We start from the raw sequence: 16,700 nt of genomic DNA on the forward strand, positions 1-16,700 counted from the left end.
TGACTACAGGAAACAACTGACGATGACGCGAATGACGTCACATCCTGCAGACAGAGGGCGGGAAATTCGAAGGATTCGGACCGGACGCTTCCGAAATAATATTGGCCAGAGGCTTGTCGGAGTACCCATTGTGAACAGAGAAGATGTTGATCTACTAATTAGAATATGTTGTAGTCATAAATGGTCAAATAAAAAGGCTATTGTTAAGATATTTTTTAGGGAAACCCTCCATATAGTAGCTTTAAATCCATATTGAGTTTTATAAGATTTTTAGACTGTCAATGTCGGCTTCACAATTTGTTTTTTTTTACACTCACGTCTCCAGTAGGTGTCGCTCCACACTTGCTCTTGCTTCTCATCGCGCTGTTTCCTACATAGGTGGATGATTATGTCAATAAGCGAAGTGCGCATTAAATTTGCACATGCGCCAGGGAATAAACGAGGCTACCAACTACCCTATCAATTTGAATGGCGGAGATTAGAGTGGTGACAATCTTTGCCTAACTGTACACTATTAAGCTTGCAAGTCAACTACCCCGATGTCAGTAAACCACATGCTATGCATGTTAATAAAAAAACTGCAACTTTCCAGCCGTTGAAACGTTTCTTTCAGAGCCAATTCCATCGAATCCAATTCATTTTCAATGACCGTTTAGTAGTTTAGCCTACCCACAATGCACCACGCCGCTACCCATAATGCACCTTGAATTCGAGATGCGCACTTCGCTTATTATATTATCATCATCCACTGACGACATCCATAAATGAATGATCTTTTAACGCCTACGTTAGCGTGAATTCAAGCATAAAGTTCCCTCCAAAAACCCGCTTCATCTGTCAGTCAGGAAAATCACATCATGCATTGGAGCAGGATGATTTGGTACCCTAGGCGAAAATGTACATGGTAGCCCCCCCCCCCCAATCCCATAAAAAAAAAAAACACACACACACAAAAAAAAATTATAGATATATTATATTTAATAGCACACCACACAATACCAAATTCCACAAACAAATAAAAATAAGAAAAATAACAGAAGTACAATGCAATGCAACTTTTTATTGCAATTTTTGCAAAATGACAGTATTTAAAACCTCAAAATGTTTTCACTATGTACATTAATAATTGTGTAAGATACAAAAAATAGTAAATGTATCAATATACAAACTTTGATATATCGTAAAACTTTGGCAATAAGGTGATTCACAGATAATGTGAATAGTGTGCAAAAAAACTTCAGTAAATAACTTTGGAACATAATGGCAAATACTTAAAATAGTCCACGCCGGTGTCGGTACCATATGTGTTCGGCCTGCCAAATCCATTCGGGGGCCTTCGCGTCTGGTCGGCGCTTGCTGATGACGTCAGTACAGCAAGCGAGCAGTGTCAAATGTGTTCACGTTGGTTTGGTGTCCGAATTTTGCAGTCGTAATGATTATAGGAACACATTAGCACGTCAACTGACAATATTTCGTCCCATCGCAGTTTTACTTTTTTGCATTTATGTGCTATTTTACCTCCATTGTTTATATTTATTTTATCTAATATATTTTTTCAATCTATTTCATTATTTAGTCAATCTTAAAGTATCCTGCTTTTATACTTACGTTTATTTACGTTTTGCAATCTCAGCCCATACATTTTGTTATTTAAATGACATCTTTAATATTTTCTTGCCAATGTCACCTCAGAGGTGACACTGCACTATGAGTTGCGGAGGGTCGTGCGTATTGCAGAAAATAATTACCATGATGATGATAATAAAATGATGGAATTATTGCCTGAGATGTGACATTTCCTCACCAATATGTTCTGTACTCAGCCTCAGGTTATTAGGTAACTACGAATTTATTTGTAACCTTCATGTGTGTGCATGTGTGTCTCATGGACTATTGATATAAATATTAATCAAAGGTAATGGCCTACTACCGTAAAGTCGAAACTCATAAGTTAACTTAATCAACTACAGTAGCACATTTTACTTTTTCTTTAAAGATGTCAAATGCATTAACAAATCAATGAATGACACATGAATGAATGAATGCACAACTTTTCTTTATATGTTCAGTATTTTTTTCCTTCCACAAAACAACAACAACAAACAAGTCTGAAAGGGTTTCACGGCAAACCTTTAATCCTAGACAAGGGAAGACGAGAGATCAATACATTAGAATAGCCACGGTGAGATGTAATTGATTGATGATGATTGATGAATGATTTTGACGCGTTACGAATCCTTGCCTTTTGGGTCGCCGAACAGTTTGATCCAGTAGTGCGGCTGTGATAAGTCCCATTAGATAAATAATAATAAATTTCTTCGTAAAAAGCGTCAATGTTTTCCCTCCAACGACTGGAAAGTTGCCTCGCCAATCACAATCGTCGACATCTCAGCCAATCCTGTAGCGTAAAACGTCTCAGCCAATCCTGTAGCGTAACGTCATCTGTAGGCGAAGGACCCCGAATGGATCTGGCAGGCCGAATACATATGGTACCGACACCGGGACCTCCTTGCAGCAAAGGCATCAATTGGTGCGTCAAAAGATAGCTGCCTGGATACTTCTTGATTGATGCTGATAAGTGCCAGTCTAGTTAGCCGTTCTTGTGACATGGTAGACCTTAAATAGTTTTTTATTAGTTTAAGCTTGGAAAAGCATCTCTCAGCTGATGCTACAGTCACTGGTATGGTAGCGGCCACTCTGAGTGCTACCCACATGTTGGGATAGATTTCTCTAAGTTTTTTCTCCTCGAGAAAAACTAAAAGTTCCATGCTTGACATATTGGATTTTGGCCAGGTAAGAAATGACTGCATCTCTGCTAAGAGTTTTTTTATTTTTTTATTTATTAGAGTACATATTGCACAAATAAGTAGACCCCGAGAAAAAGGCTTGTTAATTCCAGGCCTAGCAGACATGTTGCTCCCCATAACAGTCATGGAGCTCATAGAAAATACTAGATGTAGTCGTTTTTGTTGTGGGTTGCTTTTTTTTTTTTGTTAATTTGATTAAATTGAAGATTTTGTAATCTATGCATCCTATTACAACCTTACTTTCATGTTGTGAGTCAAGTGCGTATTCTACAGAAAACATTTTGTCAATATTTTGGAAATTGTTCTTATGTTTATTGAGATATTGAACATCCATCCATCCATTTTCTTGACCGCTTATTCCTCACAAGGGTCGCGGGGAGATATTGAACAAAATCTCAGGGAAAACAAATACATTTGCATTATGATAGAATACAATGTCAGAAATTATGGCTGTATGTATTAAATGCACCATCCATGCACTTACATTCAGTAGCCTTTGGTGAAGATGACACTGAAGGATTGTTTACCACAGCTTCTGCAGGTGCTTGTTGTGGCTGCAAATATGTTCTCAGCGCATCTAGTTAAAAAAAAAAATGCATTTACTATATCGATGTTTACATTAAACCAGCACATAATTCTTATTTTCAATAAATTAATGTGGTTATGTGAAACAATGACTTGTGCAAATCCATTTGCAGGTATCTGGACTTACTGGCTGTTTTAGTTTAAACTCAGCAAGCGTTGCCCCACTCTTGTGTGCAAAGTAGCTACTAGCATGGATGTAATGGTGCAGTAAACAAGTTACAAGCAAGCTAAGAAGCTAACACTATTTTCGTGTTTATTTTATAAACAATGATGATTGACTGACATACATACCTCTACCCTTGGCCCGTTTTTCCTCCTCCTCCTTTCGCCGCTTTCTTAATGCAGCACGTGAAGGCTTGGACCTTTTCATTGTTGTCAATGTATAAACAACACAAGTGTGCCAACCATCTATCTATCTTTCTAAAGTGCTGCCACTACACTCTGAGATGATATACGACCCCTCCCCCTACCTTTCATTCATTGTAAGCGGCAGCAGCGGGTCAGGTTCAGGGCGCCAGGACAGCAGGTCGTGAACTCACAGTCATTTATTTGAAATAGAAGTAATAAAAAAAAAAAAAGGAACTCAATAAAATATATTTGCTATATATGCTATATGCTTTATGCTATAAAACACGAGAGGGGGGGGGGGGGCTTTTTGTGTTTGTGTTTTTTAAATTTTATTTTTTTTCCTTTCTGCAATTTGGCGCCCCCTCCACAAGATGGCGCCCTAGGCGACCGCCTAGCTCGCCTATAGCCTGGCAATTGGGAACGGTGTTCAGGTCCGGGTAGTCCTGGTCAGTTACGAGAGTCACCTGGCGGATGGCAGCGGGAGGTGCCTTTGCCGCTGGCCGCTCCAACCCATGGTGTTCACAGTCATTTCCCCAGTCCAGGACTTGCCCCGATCGCCAGTCGATGCGGGGGTTGTGCAACTGCAACCAGGGATGTCCCAGGACCAGTGTGTGTGATGGGGAACGGAAGACATGGAAGCGAAGGAGTTCTCGGTGCTGCCCAATTTGGATCTCGAGAGGCTCTGTGACATGCGTGATGAGGAATAAGTCTTTCCCATTGAGCGCCCTGGCCCTCATATGGGTGGAAAGTGGCTCCGTGCCTGCCTGCAATTTTTCCACCAGACCCCAATCCATGAGGCTCTCGTCCGCTCCGGAGTCTATGAGAGCTAGTAAGTCTGTGGAAATGGCATGGCAAGAAATCTTGACTTGCATGAGTTTTCGATTCGTGACTTGCTTGTGAGTCTCGGAACCCACCGGAGAGCCTCTCTTGGTGGGACAAGCTACCACCAAATGGCCTTGTTCTCCACAGTAGTAGCACCGCCCCTCTTGACGACGTCGCTGGCGTTCATGGTGAGTCAGTCGGGCGCAGTCAAGCTGCATCGGCACCTCGCCACTCTCGCTGGACCTCTCCGCGGTGGACGACTGGGGAAGTGCCGCTTGTGGAGACTCCCTTGCTGCTGGGTGCCGGAAGAATCCAGAGCTGGGCCTCCGATGGTGTCCGCTGGTCTGCATGAGATCTCGCCTTCGGTGATCGGTGCGGATGGCCAGCGAGATCAATGAGTCCAAGTCGCCAGGTAAGTCCACGGGCGATAAGAGTTCTTGCATAGCAGTTGAGAGACCCTTCAAAAAGTGGTCAAAGAGGGCTGTGTCGTTCCAGCTACTCTTGGCTGCTCGAGTTTGGAATCGGATAGCGTAGTCATTCACCGATTCTCTGCCTTGTCTGAGGTTGCTAAGCTCTCGAGTCTTTTCCCGATCCATGTTGGTTGGATCAAACACGAGGCGAAGTGCCCTGCTAAACCCGGCTGCGGTTGATCAAGTCGGGGAGTGCCGTGCCCATTCCGCGGTGGCCCAGTCTCTGGCTCGTCCCGTCAGGTGGGAAATCATGAAGGCCACGGCGGGAACGGTCCGTGAGGAATGCCTGTGGTGAGAGTTCGAAGTGTATGTCGCATTCGGTCAGGAATGCCTGACAATGTCCTTGGTCTCCCGAGTATCGCTCCGGGGGAGCCAGTCTCAATCCAGCCCCGGCCAAGGCTGGAGTCGGGATCGGTGGTTCAGCGGTTTCTGGTTTCGTGACGGTTGGCGTGGAGTGTTGCAGGTGGCTCACCAGCTCCTGCACCTGTCCAGCGAGCTCTCCCATCCGAGTGACCATAGCCTGCTGGACCTCCTCCTGGTGCGACAGGCGGGCGGCCTGTCGCCGAAGTGCAGCCTCCAACTTCTCTGCTGGGTCCATGCTGGCCGAAGTGTACTGACACGACGAGAGAAGGTAGGACTCAGACGCAGAGTGACAGTTAGCCAACAAGGCTGCAGCTTTAATAGCTCGAAACAAAAAACACCTCTCAAAGAGGGAAAAAAGGCTGAACAAAAAGAGCTCCAAACTGGAGATACAAAAAGGGCACTCAAAAACAGGGACAACAAAAGGCGCTCCACTAGGGAGGAAAACAAGGGGCAAACTAAGGGCGCAAGACAAGGCAAGGCAAGGCAAGGCAAGGCAAGGCAAGGCAAGGCAAGGCAAGGCAAGACAAGACAAGACAAGACATCAAACAAGGACTGTGGAACGAGGACTGTGAGGACGCTTCCATGCACTGAGATGTGACACTTCGGCAACTGACTGGAGAATGAATGTGGCTTTTATTGTCCGGGTTGATTGGAAGCAGGTGGTGGTGATCATGGGCGTGGACCGGTAATCAGTGAGCTGCAGGAAGGGTAAGTCACCTGGGGTGAGAGGAGAGTTAATACTTTCAAAATAAAACGGGAACCTGACTGTGAAAACAAAAGCATGAACCGCCACTCTCGTGGCGGCGTGACAATAATCATTCAATCAATCATAACTGACATGTTCAAAAGGGAGTAGGAAGAAGTTAGAAACTTATCTAGTCCTACCCCTTTTACTAAATATATTTAAACTTATTTCATTATTAATACAATTTTAATTTACTTGTATTAATAATAATAATAATAATAATAATGATAAATAAAATATATAACCCAAGTTATATATATATATATATATATATATATATATATATATACACACGTGCACTTAAACATATTCACATTTACCTAAAACATATATACATAAATTTACTAAACATATACCATAATACCTATCTAGATCATTTACACATACTCACATGTACAATTTTCATATTCTGGTCTGACATAGATAATTTTTTTGAACTTTACTTTTAAATATTTTTTTTAAACTCCAGCATTGAGTCACAATTTTTCAGAGCAATTTCCAAATGATTCCACAGATCAACACCTTTTACCGATACACACCTTTGCTTAATATTTGTTCTTGTTTTGGGTTTTTTGTACACACTTGTACCCCTTATATCATAAGGACTGTGTCTAATTTCAAATAACTTCTGAGTACTGTGGCAGAGTAAATTGTTATAAACTTTATACATTATTTGTGCTATTTTAAAATCCACCAAGTCATAAAATTTCATTGCATTTAATTTAATAAATAGTGGGTGTTGGTTCTGTATATTTTGATCGATTAATAATTCTTATAGCTTTCTTTTGCAATTTGAAAACGGTGTTAGTATTTGTTTTATATGCCATTCCCCATAATAGGTCAAATATGGTAATAATAGTGAATTATATAATAAATAAATAAATAAATAAATAAATATATGTATGTATATATATATATATATATATATATATATATATATATATATATATATATAATGATTTCATGTTTAAAACATCCTTACTTTTATAGAGTATCCCTATGATTTTTGACATTTTCCTTTTAACAGTTTCTGTGTGTGGCTTCCAACATAATTTATCTTCGATAATAACTCCAAGGAATTTATTTTCATTCACCCTTTCTATTTCAATTGAATTCACCATAATTTTGACTTGATGAGTGATTTGTCTAGTGCCAAAAACTATGAACTTGGTTTTATTTAAATTCAATGATAATTTATTCACATCAAACCAGTTTTTTAATATATTCAATTCATACTCCACAGTAGTCAGAAGCTGCTTCAGGTTTTCTCCTGAACTGTAGAAAGTTGTATCATCAGCAAATAAGACACTTTTCAATATTTTTGAGGCACAGCAAATATTTATATACAGTATAAATAATTTAGGGCCGAGCACAGACCCTTGGGGAACTCCATGAGTGATCTTCATGTGTTCTGATTGTACATTATTAAACTGCACATACTGATTTCTATTTTCCAAATAACTTTTCATCCACTTATAAGCTAAACCTCTTATTCCATATTTCTTTAATTTATTCATTAATATAGAATGATCTATAGTATCAAAAGCTTTTTTTAAATCCATAAAAATCCCAACAGTAAATTTTTTATTATCTATTTCGGTAGATATTGCTTCTACAAGCTCCATGACTGCCATTGAGGTGGTCCGTTTTTCTCTAAACCCATATTGGGTTTCACTTAAGAGCTTATGTTTCTCAATAAAATTATCCAATCTATATGAAAATAATTTTTCTAGAATTTTTGAGAACTGTGGCAACAATGAAATTGGTCTGTAGTTATTAAACGTGTGTCTTTCTCCACTTTTATAAACAGGAATGACTTTGGCTATCTTCATTTTTGATGGAAATATACCAGTTTTAAATGATAAATTACAAATATATGTAAAAGGTTGTAAAATATATTCTATAATACTTTTTACTAATGTCATATCAATGTTAAGACAGTCAGTAGACTTTTTATTTTTTAATGCTTTCACAACATTTAATACTTCTATATCATTAACATCATTAAGAAACATTGTGGATGAATTATTTACAATGTTCTTATCTATTTCATGTTTGTTTCTTGGCTCTGGGATTTTGTTTGCCAAGTTGCTGCCCACGTTAACTAAATATTCATTAAAATTATTAGCTATGTCAGAAATTTCATCAATTACCATATTGTTATCTTTTATAAAATATTGTGGATAATTTGTTTTTTTAGAACTTTTTTTAATTACATGATTTAGTGTTTTCCATATTTCTTGTGTATTGCTTTTATTCTGTTCTAATAATCTTTCTTTCCTATTCGAATAATATTTGCTAATTTATTTTTTTTTTTTTTTTTTTTTTTTTTATTTTTTTTTTTTTTTTTAGAGCTCAGAATTGTTCATTCGGTAGTCTTACCGATTCAACGTCTTGTCATCATTGCTCTTTTCCTTTTTTTTTTTTTTTTTTTTTTTTTTTTTTTTTTTTTTTGTGTGTGTGTATGTGTGCGTGCGTTTGCGTGCGTGCGTTTGCGTGCGTGCGTGCGTTTGCGTGTGTGCGTTTGCGTGCGTTTGCGTGCGTGCGTGCAAATACGTATAAATTTATACTCATTCATTCACCTAAAACCTTATAAATATCCCATTACCCTTCGCCTTAACCAGGTACTTCAGAATCTTGCCAGAGTCGTGAGATTTAAATGGTCAGGAGACCAGAGAAAAGGTCAGAAAAAAAAGAAATAAAGAGAAAAGAAAGGTAAATCAAAGTGACATCCAGCACCGACCAAACACTTCCTGCCTTCCCCATGATTACAAAATCAAAGTCTTACGCCAACCCCTGCTAATTTATTTTTATAGATCTTGTACTTTGTTTCAGCTTCCACAGTTCTCAATTTAATAAATCTTTTATATAAATTATTTTTCTTTTTACATGCATTCTGTATCCCCTTCGTCATCCATGTCTTATTTGGACCTTTATACTTTCTTGTAATCTTAATTGATGGACAATGTTTATTATATAAAGAAATAATGGTTGACTGAAATTCACTATATGCAATATCAGGATCGTTATTTGAATAAACCTCAGACCAGTTGTGTTTCTCTAAATCCAACTTAAAGGCAGCCATGGAGCGTGTTGTTCTTACTCTAGTTTCAAATGTGCAAGTAGTCGGCTTCATTTTTTTATCAAAATAATCATGAAAAATTGCAAAGATCGGGAGGTGATCACTTATATCATTAATAAGGAGTCCACTTTCTATTTTAAGGTCAATTTTATTTGTGAATATATTATCAATTAGTGTAGCTGTATCGATTGTTATTCTACTAGTTTTTATAATAACAGGAAATAAACTATTACTATACATCATATTTATAAAATCAGTTGTTTTCTGATGTCCATTAGGATTTAATAAATCAATGTTAAAATCACCACACAATATTCACAATTTTTTATCATTTGTATAACTAAGGATATCTGTTAACTTATCGTTAAATGTATCAAGACATGATCCTGGTGTCCTATATATACACAACTTATAATTACTTTTGATATAATTTTTTATGTGAACTTCAATAGTTACACATTCCATTACATTATCCACAGTAGTAGTTAGATGTTCAATTTGACTACATTTGAAAACTTTATCAACATATATTGCAACTCCTCCTCCCCTTCTGTTTTCCCTATTCATTGTAAACAATTCATATCCTTCCATTTCTATATCGCTCATTATCAAGCCATGTCTCTGATATGGCTATAATTTGGAATTTATTTATTTTACTCAAGCATTTTTTAATTTCTGTAAAGTTTTTATATAGACTTCTGCTATTAAAATTTATGATTGAGAATGCACGAAAATCCTTACTTACATTTACATTGAATTGCTCATTAGTGTGGTCCTCGCAGACAAGGTCATAGTTGTTACTACATAAAAAATTATCTGGGTCAATGCCATTTTCTGGATCAGATGTCTTATGTTCCGTATAATCAAATATTTGTAAATTTTTTGTATTTGGGTATAGATTTCCCATTCTAGTATTTGTTAACTTTTCGTCATCAAGTGTACTGTGTCTTCCTTCATTTTATTGATGAGTTGTGTTGGTGCAAGTGTCTGGGTGTACTTGTATGGGGATGAATTATAAGCTTGTCGTATTTTAGGTAGGCAATCTCTCCTCTTTCCCATGCTGCTTTCATTTCTGGTATAAGTTCTTTCCGTTTTTTTCGAACAATATCAGTAAAATCCTCATATTCAACCCTCAATTGGTGCGTCAAAGGATAGCTGCCTGGATACTTCTTGATTGATGCTGATAAGTGCCAGTCTAGTTAGCCGTTCTTGTGACATGGTAGACCTTAAATAGTTTTTTATTAGTTTAAGCTTGGAAAAGCATCTCTCAGCTGATGCTACAGTCACTGGTATGGTAGCGGCCACTCTGAGTGCTACCCACATGTTGGGATAGATTTCTCTAAGTTTTTTCTCCTCTAGAAAAACTAAAAGTTCCATGCTTGACATATTGGATTTTGGCCAGGTAAGAAATGACTGCATCTCTGCTAAGAGTTTTTTTTTTTATTTATTAGAGTACATATTGCACAAATAAGTAGACCCCGAGAAAAAGGCTTGTTAATTCCAGGCCTAGCAGACATGTTGCTCCCCATAACAGTCATGGAGCTCATAGTAAATACTAGATGTAGTCATTTTTGTTGTGGGTTGCTTTTTTTTTTTTTTTTTTTTTTGCATTAGTTAATTTGATTAAATTGAAGATTGTGTAATCTATGCATCCTATTACAACCTTACTTTCATGTTGTGAGTCAAGTGCGTATTCTACAGAAAACATTTTGTCAATATTTTGGAAATTGTTCTTATGTTTATTGAGATATTGAACATCCATCCATCCATCCATTTTCTTCTTCTTCTTTCTTCTTCTTTCGGCTTGGGCTCTGGTACCAGTCCTCTTGAGAGGGGTTGGACTCTCTTCCACTCTGGAGTTGCCCACGGTGTGAGGCGCAGAGCAGGTGTGGGCATACTTATTGCCCCCCGGCTCGGCGCCTGTACGTTGGGGTTCACCCCGGTAGACGAGAGGGTAGCATCCCTCCGCCTTCGGGTGGGGGGACGGGTCCTGACTGTTGTTTGTGCATATGCACCAAACAGCAGCTCAGAGTACCCACCCTTCTTGGAGTCCGTGGAGGGTGTGCTGGAGAGCGCTCCCTCTGGGGACTCCCTCGTCCTGCTGGGGGACTTCAACGCTCACGTGGGGGATGACAGTGAGACCTGGAGGGGCGTGATTGGGAGGAACGGCCCCCCTGATCGGAACCCGAGCGGTATTCTGTTATTGGACTTCTGTGCTCGTCACGGTTTGTCCATAACGAACACCATGTTCAAGCATAAGGGTGTCCATATGTGCACTTGGCACCAGGACACCCTAGGCCGCAGTTCGATGATCGACTTTGTTGTCGTGTCATCGGATTTGCGGCCGCATGTTTTGGACACTCGGGTGAAGAGAGGGGCGGAGCTGTCAACTGATCACCACCTGGTGGTGTGTTGGCTCCGATGGTGGGGGAAGATGCCGGTCCGACCTGGCAGACCCAAACGTATTGTGAGGGTTTGCTGGGAACGTCTGGCGGAATCCCCTGTCAGAAAGAGTTTCAATGCCCACCTCCGGCAGAGCTTCTCCCTTGTCTCGGGGGAGGTGGGGGACATTGAGTCCGAATGGACCATGTTCCGCGGCCGATCGGAGCTGTGGCCGTAAGGTGGTCGGTGCCTGTCGCGGCGGCAATCTTCGAACCCGCTGGTGGACACCAGCGGTAAGGGATGCCGTCAAGCTGAAGAAGGAGTCCTATCGGGCCTTTTTGGCCTGTCGGACTCCGGAGGCAGCTGACAGGTACCGGATGGCCAAGCGGAACGCGGCTTCGGCGGTTGCTGAGGCAAAAACTCGGACATGGGAGGAGTTCGGTGAGGCCATGGAAAACGACTTCCGGACGGCTTCGAGGAAATTCTGGTCCACCATCCGGCGTCTCAGGAGAGGAAAGCAGTGCACCATTAACACTGTGTATAGTGGCGATGGGGTGCTGCTGACCTCGACTCAGGACGTCGTGAAGCGGTGGGGGGAATACTTCGAAGACCTCCTCAATTCCACCAACACGTCTCCTTTTGAGGAAGCAGAGTCTGGGGACTCTGGGGTGGGCTCTCCTATCTCTGGGGTCGAAGTCACTGAGGTGGTTGGAAAGCTCCTCGGTGGCGGGGCCCCGGGGGTGGATGAGATCCGCCCGGAGTTCCTAAAGACTCTGGATGTTGTGGGGCTGTCGTGGTTGACACGCCTCTACAACATCGTGTGGACATCGGGGACAGTGCCTCTGGATTGGCAGACCGGGGTGGTGGTCCCCCTTTTTAAGAAGGGGGACCGGAGGGTGTGTTCCAACTACAGAGGGATCACACTCCTCAGCCTCCCTGGTAAGGTCTATTCAGGGGTGCTGGAGAGGAGGGTCCGTCGGGAGGTCGAATCTCGGATCCAGGAGGAGCAGTGTGGTTTTCGTCCTGGCCGTGGAACAGTGGACCAGCTCTACACCCTCCGCAGGATCCTCGAGGGTGCGTGGGAGTTCGCTCAACCAGTCCACATGTGTTTTGTGGATCTGGAGAAGGCGTTCGACCGTGTCCCTCGGGGAGTTCTGTGGGGGGTGCTTCGGGAGTACGGGGTGCCGGGCCCCTTGTTACGGGCTGTTCGGTCCCTGTACGACCGTTGCCAGAGTTTGGTCCGCATTGCCGGCAGTAAGTCGGATTCGTTTCCGGTGAGGGTTGGACTCCGCCAAGGTTGCCCTTTGTCACCGATTCTGTTCATAACTTTTATGGACAGAATTTCTAGGCGCAGCCGAGGAGTGGAGGGGTTCCGGTTTGGTGGCCTCAGCATTGCATCTCTGCTCTTTGCAGATGATGTGGTGCTGTTGGCTTCATCAGGCCGGGACCTTCAGCTCTCACTGGAGCGGTTCGCAGCCGAGTGTGAAGCGGCTGGGATGAGGATCAGCACCTCCAAATCCGAGACCATGGTCCTCAGTCGGAAAAGGGTGGAGTGTCGTCTTCAGGTCGGGGATGAGATCCTGCCCCAAGTGGAGGAGTTCAAGTATCTTGGGGTCTTGTTCACGAGTGAGGGTAGGATGGAGCGGGAGATCGACAGGCGGATCGGTGCAGCGTCTGCAGTGATGCGGACTCTGTATCGGTCCGTCGTGGTGAAGAAAGAGCTGAGCCAAAAGGCAAAGCTCTCGATTTACCGGTCGATCTACGTTCCAACCCTCACCTATGGTCACGAGCTGTGGGTCGTGACCGAAAGAACGAGATCCCGGATACAAGCGGCCGAAATGAGTTTCCTCCGCAGGGTGTCCGGGCTCTCCCTTAGAGATAGGGTGAGAAGCTCGGTCATCCGGGAGGGACTCAGAGTCGAGCCGCTGCTCCTCCGCGTTGAGAGGAGCCAGCTGAGGTGGCTAGGGCATCTGGTTCAGATGCCTCCTGGACGCCTCCCTGGGGAGGTGTTCCGGGCATGTCCCACCGGTGGGAGGCCCCGGGGACGACCCAGGACACGCTGGAGAGACTATGTCTCTCGGATGGCCTGGGAACGCCTTGGGATCCCACCGGAGGAGCTGGTTGAAGTGGCTGGGGAGAGGGAAGTCTGGGTTTCCCTCCTGAAGCTGCTGCCCCCGCGACCCGACCCCGGATAAGCGGAAGAAGATGGATGGATGGATGGACATTTTGTCAATATTTTGGAAATTGTTCTTATGTTTATTGAGATGTTGAACATCCATCCATCCATCCATTTTCTTGACCGCTTATTCCTCACAAGGGTCGCGGGGAGATCTTTAAAATCTTTACATTTTTCAAAGGTGGTATATTCATATATGCTGAGCACTGTACATGATGCAGTAATAGCTGATATAACTGAAATAGTCACCTGGATCTAGAAGATCGAGCTTTGTGTCACTCAAAGTACTGCTGATTGGTGCTTGACTGGCTGTTGCTTCAGCTGTACATTAAACAAAATACATCACTTCAAATTATTTTGGTGTTAAAGCAGGGAAAACAAATCCATTTGCATTATGATAGAATACAATGTCAGAAATTATGGCTGTATGTATTAAATGCACCATCCATGCACATACATTCAGTAGCCGTTGGTGAAGATGACTCTGAAGTATTGTTTACCACAGCTTCTGCAGGTGCTTGTTGTGGCTGCAAATATTTTCTCAGCGCATCTAGTTAAAAAAAAAATGCATTTACTATATCGATGTTTACATTAAACCAGCACATAATTCTTATTTTCAATGAATTAATAAATTAATGTGGTTATGTGAAACAATGACTTGTGCAAATCCATTTGCAGGTATCTGGACTTACTGGCTGTTTTAGTTTAAACTCAGCAAGCGTTGCCCCACTCTTGTGTGCAAAGTAGCTACTAGCATGGATGTAATGGTGCAGTAAACAAGTTACAAGCAAGCTAAGAAGCTAACGCTATTTTCGTGTTTATTTTATAAACAATGATGATTGACTGACATACATACCTCTATCCTGGGCCCGTTTTTCCTCCTCCTCCTTTCGCCGCTTTCTTAGTGCAGCACTTGAAGGCTTGGACCTTTTCATTGATGTCAACGTATAAACAATACAAGTGAGCCAACCATCTATCTATCTTTCTAAAGTGCTGCCACTACACTGAGATGATATAAGACCCCTCCCCCTACCTTTCATTCATTGTAAGCGGCAGCAGCGGGTCAGGTTCAGGGCGCCAGGACAGCAGGTCGTGAACTCACATTTATTTGAAATAGAAGTAATAAAAAAATATAAAAAAAAAAAAGGAACTCAATAAAATATATTTGCTATATAACATTTTATGCTAGAAAACACGAAAGGGAGGGGAGGGCTTTTTGTGTTTTTTTTAATTTTATTTTTTTTCCCTTTCTGCAATTTGGCGCCCCCTCCACAAGATGGCGCCCTAGGCGACCGCCTAGCTCGCCTGGAGCCTGGGCCGGCCTTGCTCCAGAGCCCCTATCTAGCCTGTTTTCCATGTCTCCGTAATTCAGCACAGCTGAATCTAATGAGAGCTAATCACCAATCAGGTGTGTTAGTGGAGAGAAACATGGAAAACAGGCTGGATAGGGGCTCTCGAGGATCCTGGTGTAAGACAACGCAAAAAGAGGGCAAATTTGAATTACTGATATCACACGCAGACATTCTACCAAATTAAATGTAGTCTATACGGCTCGACAGAGTCGAGGAAAAACAGATCCCAGAAACGCAGGCTCAGAGTCGAGGAAAAACAGTCCAGCACCAAAATTAGCTTCCCTATTTTTTTTAAACAAATTTATCAGGGGATAGCGCGAACGCAGTCCCCCACTACCACAAATTATGCAGTCGAGATTCCCACATTTGGGGAATTCGCAGGGATCAGCACAACCGGAGTGCAATGGCTGAGCCTCACCCTGGGGGAACCACCTTCTTGATCATGGTATCTCACCCTGCCAGGTAAGGATGAGTTGGATACGACGCCAGCGCGATTGTCATTCACGCGCACACTATGTGAAGTGACGGTTTCCTAACACGTGAAATTGTGAACCATACAAGGACGTTTCTGAAGAATAAAGTAAGTCCTCATCACTGTCTGCTGGTCGTAACAATTAGCCCAGCTAACAGCAGAAAGTCCCATGTTATATTGTTTAATAATTACTCTACAATGCATGATGTGATTTTCCTGGCTGGGCGATGAAGCGGGTTTTTGGAGGGAACTTTATACTTCAATTCACGCTAACTGTACAAAAGGCTCCTAGAAATAGTGTATTATTGTTGAGTGTTTATTTACATGAATCAGAACTTTGTTTGTATTGTTGTGCCTCCCCATGGCATGTGACTACGCGATTACGTATGACGATGTGTCGGGCGTGCATGCGCAGTTCAGTTCAGTAGAGAGCAGGTGGCTACAGCGGTGCTGTAGCAGTCGGATTGATCACGTTGTACGTAGTTTCGTTTGACAGAGTTCATGACCACAAAGTAAGTCAGAAATGTTAGGCATATAAATACTTATTAGTCATGTCATTGTATAATTTGTGTGACATCTAAATATTGTGCATCCCCTTATTATTGTTATTCTGATATTTCAGACTCTGTTTCACCTGTTTCATCTACATCCATTTCACCTGTTGAAATCAACATCGATCAGAATACAGGAGAATGCGTTATGGTGGTTTGTTGATTCTTTACTGGTTATTCAGGAGATGAGGGTACAGGTGGAGACAATGAGGTCGAGACAAGCGGGTTGAAGCAACAGGTGAAATGGATGTAGATGAAACAGGTGAAACAGAGTCTGAAATATCAGAATAACGCATTCTCCTGTATTCTGATCGATACACCATCCTGTGTAGTGTATACACCTTCCATGAGCCAGCATAATAGCCTCCCCAATACTAACGTAGGAGTTAAAAGATCATTCACTTATGGTTGTCGTTAGGGGTGTTAAAAAAAATCGATTCGTCGATATATCGCGATACTACATCTCGCGATTCTCGAATCGATTCAATAATCGGCAGAATCGATTTTTTTTTTTTTTTTTTTTTTTTTGTTTTAGGATTCACACC

General features: G+C 41.9%; 1 non-coding gene across 1 annotated transcript; it reads right to left on the bottom strand.

Moving 5' to 3' along the window:
• Nucleotides 1-15,437: 15,437 nt before the first annotated feature.
• Nucleotides 15,438-15,602, bottom strand: LOC144008257 (U1 spliceosomal RNA). The gene has a single exon (XR_013280770.1). It is a non-coding gene; the product is annotated as a U1 spliceosomal RNA (small nuclear RNA).
• Between the last annotated feature and the right edge of the window lie 1,098 nt (nt 15,603-16,700).

Source organism: Festucalex cinctus, chromosome 19, assembly GCF_051991245.1.
Source record: "Festucalex cinctus isolate MCC-2025b chromosome 19, RoL_Fcin_1.0, whole genome shotgun sequence".
Lineage (NCBI taxonomy): Eukaryota > Metazoa > Chordata > Actinopteri > Syngnathiformes > Syngnathidae > Festucalex > Festucalex cinctus.